We start from the raw sequence: 5,903 nt of genomic DNA, 5'->3' as shown, positions 1-5,903 counted from the left end.
AAAAAAAAAAAAAAAGATATGTCATTTGCAAATATCCTCTCCCATTCAGTAGGCTGTCTTTTAGTTTTGTTTATTATTTCCCTTTCTGTGCAGAAAAGCTTCTTAATTCAATGTTCCAATAGTTTATTTTTGCTTTTGTTTCCCTTGCCTCAGGAAACATATCTAGAAAAATGTTGCTATGGCCTAAGTCAGAGATATTACTGCCTGTGCCCTCCTGTAAGATTTTTATAGTCTCAGGTTTTATATTTAAGTCTTTAATTCATCTTGAGTTTATTATTGTATATAGTGTAAAAAAAAGTATTCCAGTTTCATTTTTTTGCATCTATCTTTCCAGTTTTCCTGACACCATTTGTTGAAGAGACTCTTTTTTCCCATTGCATACCCTTGCCTCCTTTGTTGAAGATTAATTGACATTATAATTGTAGATTTATTTCTGGGCTGTTTCTGTTCCACTGATCTATGTGTTTATGTTTATGCCAATATGATACTATTATGGTCATTACAGTTTTGTAGTATAATTTGAAATCTGGGATTGTGATACTTACAATTTATTCTTCATTTTCAGGATTGTTTTGGCTATTCAGGGTCTTCTGTGGATCCATACAAATTTTAGGATTATTTGTTCTAGTTCTGCGAAAAATGCTTTTGCTATTTTGATAAGGATTAGACTAAATCAGTAGATTGCTTTAGGTAGTATGGACATTTTAACAATATTTGTTCTTCCAATTAATGAGTATGGAATATTTCCATTTATGTCTTCTTCAATTTCTTTCATCAGTATTTTAAAGTTTTTCAAAGAATATGTCTTTCACCTTTTTGGTTAAGTGTATACCTAGTTATTTTATTATTTTGGATACAATTGTAAATACGATTGTTCTCTTAATTTCTCTTTTTCTGCTGCCTCATTATTAGCGTGTACAAAAGCAACAGATTTCTGTATTGATTTTGCATTCTGAATTCACTTATCCAGTTCTAGTTTTTTGGTGGAGTCTTTAGGGTTATTTATATCATGTCATATGCAAAGAGCAAAAGTTTTACTTCCTTACCAATTCGGATGACTTTTATTTCTGTTTCTTGGATAGGACTTCTAGTACTATGTTGAATAAAAGTAGTGAGAGTCGACATCCTTGTTCCTGATATCAATGGATAAGTTCTCACTTTTTCACCATTGAGTGCAATGTTAGCTGTAGATTCTTCATATATGACTTATTACGTTGAGATATGTTCCTTCTAAACCTATTGTGTTAAGAGTTTTTGTCATGAATGGACAAAACTTTCCTTTCAATCTGCTATATTTTGTTAAATGCTTTTTCTGCATCAATTAAAATGATCATATGTTTTTTATTTTTCTCTTGTTGATGTGTCGGAGGCCAGCTTGGGCAGGTCCAGGGGTCCCTGAAGGATGGATGGTGTCAATGAGAGAGAGAGTGAGAGAGCCCCGAGATTCTTTCTGATCACCAGGCAGGCATCTCTGTCCTGTCGGTTTTGGTGTCTTTACTTAAAGGTTCAGCAACAACATGAAGTCAGAGAAAGGAATTTCTATAACGGGAGGCCTTTTGCGATAACAAGTTTTTGATATTCTGCAGAATTATCCCAGTCATAGTGAATTTACAACCAAAGAATTAACAGGATGCTCTTAGTGAAAAACAGGATAATATATAGGTTAAGTTGTATATAGATAAGCTAGGAGTCATTCTGTCTGGCTCTCAAGAGGATGAATGTTTCTGAACTGGTTTGTTTGTGGAAACCTATTTGATGCTGAATGTGTGAACACCATGGGGGCCCTAAATGTGTTTAACCTTTTGCTTTTGGGTATGTGTTAACTACTCTTATCTATCCTCATCCCAGCTGCCAGTGTAAGGGAGGGTGTTTGTGGAATGTAGGCCTTGAGGAAGGGACTGTTATGCATCACCAATTAGTAAGTTATGTTTTGCCCTTATCTGTACCTTAAATCTAAATCAGGCTCTTTTGGCATTGGACCAGGCTCAATTGTAACTCTTGTGTTCTTAACCCCCTTTATTATCTAAGTCTTGGATCTGCAAGGCCCATAGGAAAAGGCTTTTGACAATCATCCACAGAGCTTTCAAATAAAATCTCTTTTGTAAAGGCAGGAATATGCTTTTCCTTATGAGGTATCTGTGTTCAGAATATGGGTCTGATATGGAACATTGTGAGGCCTGGTCAATACCAGCAGGCTCATTTCCAACATGAGCCAGTAGTAGCAGAAAGAGATACCAAGTTTTCGTTTCTCATGACAGGAGCTGTGCAAACGCTGCCATTTCCTCACTGCGACTGCCATCCAGAGAGGCCAGTGAGGCTCCCAGCACTGATGTGATGTACCATTTGTAAATATTAATCCACACTTGTATCACAGGAATTAATTGCACTTGATTGTGGTGAATTATTAATTTTTTCAGTGTACTGTTGGGTTAGGTTTGCTAGTATTTTATTAAGGATTTTTTCATCTATGTTCATCAGAGATACTGGCCTGTAGTTCTCTTTGTAGTGTCTTTATCTGGTTTCTGAATCACGGTATGCTGGACTCATAGAATGAATTTAGAAGCTTTTCTTCCTCTCCTATTTCTTGGAATAGCTTGAGAAGAATAGGTATTAACTCTTTTTTCAATGTTTGATAGAATTTATCTGTGAAGCCATCTGATCTAAGATTTTTGGTTTTTGGGAGTTTTTGATTAATGATTTAATTTCATTGCTGGTAATCAGTCTGCCCAAATTTCTATTTCTTCCTGATTCAGTTTTGAAAGGTTTTATGTTTCTAGGAGTTTACTCATTTCTTCTAGGTTGTTCAATTTGTTGACATATAATTCTACATAGTTCTTTTTTAATCCTTTGTATGTCTGTGGTGTCAGTTATTTCTCCTCTTTTGTTTTATTTCTGATACTCCAATAAAAGTATTATTACCCCAGCTTTCTTTTCACTACCATTTGTATGATGTGTTTTTCCATTCCTTTCCTTTCGATTTGCATGTAAGAATATTTTCTAGATACTAGGGACAGAATCTAGAGATGAAAACAACCAAAAACTCTTTTGTTATTAATATGTACCAAAAAAAATTATGCTTTTATTCAATTTCATATTCAGGTGACCAATACTGAAGACAGAATTTTAAAATACTCTGTAGTATACAGATGTATTGCTTAATTTTTAGAAAAATTATTTTAAAAATAAATTTTATTAGAATTATATATATATATATCAGCTTATTATTTTAAATGTGTGGGTCAATAAGCATTTTAAAAAGTCATGTAATTTTGATTCATAGTGTCCTCTTTTACTCTCAGATGTATTTCAGTTTGGATGACAAATTATATGGTTCTCCTACACACCCACCCAGCTTGTTGATATCTTTAGGTCTGAACATTTGCAACATCCTCTGTGTAAATTTCCTTTACTCTTTGTTCATCAGACAAATCCCTATTCATTCTTCAAGGTTCAAATCAAATTCTAGAAATTCAGGGAGAATTTCTAAATCAACAAGTTCCAGTAACATCTTGGTGTATCTGCATGTGAGTATTTATTATTGTCAATAGGCATGTTGAAGGAAGTTGGGTATTAAAGAAGAATATAAGAAATTTAGTCACTGCTATATAAGATGAAACTATATATTTTGAAAAAAAAAAAAGAATCAAATTATATGAGGTCTGACCATTTTAAGGGACTATGCTCCTTACCTGTGTGAGAACATAAGCAACTCAATTCTCCATCCAGTTAACACATTTATTTTTACCTGCTTCTCCCTGAGCTAAAAATCTGACAGCAGCAGTGGTCCCTAAGGATTTGCAACAGGCTCACATTCTCTGTGATAAAAACTGTCTTCCTGATTCCTGTTTTTATTTTCATTTGTTTTTGAGGTGAGCCCTATTTCTGAGAGAGTGTGAAGATTTTTCTGAGCACTATCATCTGGGCAGTTTTTAATTTTGAATCTAACTAAAAACATAAACATTCTCCCCATTCCATTCCCTAAGAAGAATTCACCAGAAATCTGTCAAAAATTACCATAATGTGAACATTTACAGCAGGACTTTAACGTTTTTGGAAAATACAATCTCTTCGTACTCTGATCTTCCCAGTCAAGCCAAAGTTTTTGAGTTCATCAAAATGTTTTTTTAGCTTTTCTCCCCACAATAATGATTAGTAACTCTTATATGAGAAGAAGTATAAGCATTGTACATCTCTTAAGGGAAGTATCAAGTGAGAATTATTTGGGGAGGTAAACAATAGTAATGACCAGAATCACAAGATTCAAGGTATTTTTTTACATAAACGTTGGAAAATTTGCATTTGTCTTGTGAATTTAACAAATCCTTTAAATTTAGTTATCTAAGATTAGATTATCATATGAACTTCAAAGTCAGTGCTTAATGTGTCCAATATTTTTTAATACAGCTCATGTGTACTTTTTATGTTTATTTCACAAAATTCCTTTAGAAATGAAAGAGATCATATGTGTAGTATATTTGGTGCTTACTGGTTTGGAATCTATTCAACTGTAATGTCATGTCTCGACATTTTACAAAGTTTACAAACCCATGAGGACACACCAAAAGGAAACTCACTATTTTTAGACCTTAGAAAATCACCTTTAAAAGTGACTTCATTTCGTGAAATATAATATTATCTTCAACTCCCTCAGTTCGTATGACACTGAGTTTATTTTTGATTGAGGTAGCTATAGAAATGCTGTTCAAACTAGACTGCGGGGTTTTGTGTTTCTATTCTATGTATAACTAGAATATAAGGGACACAGGGGAGAATATTCATTGTTCACAATTCTAATATCATCTCTTGATGAGGGCGGAGTTCTGGAATCACTGAAGGAAGCTCCAATGATTTGTTAATTCATCTGGGAATGCAGTTTGTCTAAAAATAATCAGTTGGAATGCATGAACATGTTCTTCTCCGGATGACACGTCATAAGAAGGAGAATAAAGAGTGAAGAGGCGACAGCTCACCTCCATTTTTTATTGTTGATGCCTTTACATTATCTTATTTATTACTCACAAGATCTCTGTGAAGTAGGTGCTATAATTACCCCCATTTGGTGAGAAAACTGTTCATAGTTTACCCACAGCCATACCTGAAAGGAGAGATGAAAAGAACATAATCTGAGCGCATCCACCTCACCACCTTTACTTCATTCCATCAGAAGCAAACCAGTTCCCTACCATATTTCATAGAAGCCCTTTCCATTTCCGTTTCAAACATATATTTGAAAGGATTCTGGGAAGATGATAGTGTCGAAATACTAGGAATCTATCTCTCCACCTAGACAACAATTACACTATCAGAATCTGTCAGATGTAACTGTTTTGGAACTCTGAGGTCTACTGAAGGCTAACAACTTCCAAGAGAAGGCTTGGACAGTAAATTGTGGTGGCTTTTGGTCAATTTCACCTCTTAACAGAATAGGAGCTACCCATCTCTCAATCCCCACCCTCATGGCAGGCAACTGTCCATGTACTCTAAAAGCAGCTAGCACACAGCTTGCGAGAGCCAAACTGGACCAAGAGGAAGTATACTTTAAATATTGGGGATTTGTGATGAGATTGCTGATTTTTGCTTCTGATCTCAGAGCTGCAGACAGAGGCAGAAAATTTTCCCAAGCCCTTATCCTCTGGCAAGAGTGAATTCCAAGGAATTTAGAAGATGAAGATTTTACATTTCCTAACGTCAAAACTAAGTACAAAGCTATAGGGACCAAAAGAGTGTCAAATTGGCATAAAAACAGACATATAAACCAATAATATAAAATACAGAGCTCAGAAATAAATCTTCACATGATTTTTGACAAGACCACTCAATGGGAAAAAGACAGTCTTCAACAAACAGTTCTGGGAAAATGAGATATCCACATGCAAAGAATGAAGGTATATCATTGCTTAAAA

The sequence above is a fragment of the Crocuta crocuta genome, unplaced genomic scaffold (assembly GCF_008692635.1).
Source record: "Crocuta crocuta isolate KB4526 unplaced genomic scaffold, BGI_CrCroc_1.0 scaffold479, whole genome shotgun sequence".
In the NCBI taxonomy this organism is placed as follows: Eukaryota; Metazoa; Chordata; class Mammalia; order Carnivora; family Hyaenidae; genus Crocuta; species Crocuta crocuta.
The sequence above is the reverse complement of the archived record's forward strand: the minus strand, read 5'-3'. Positions refer to the sequence as shown.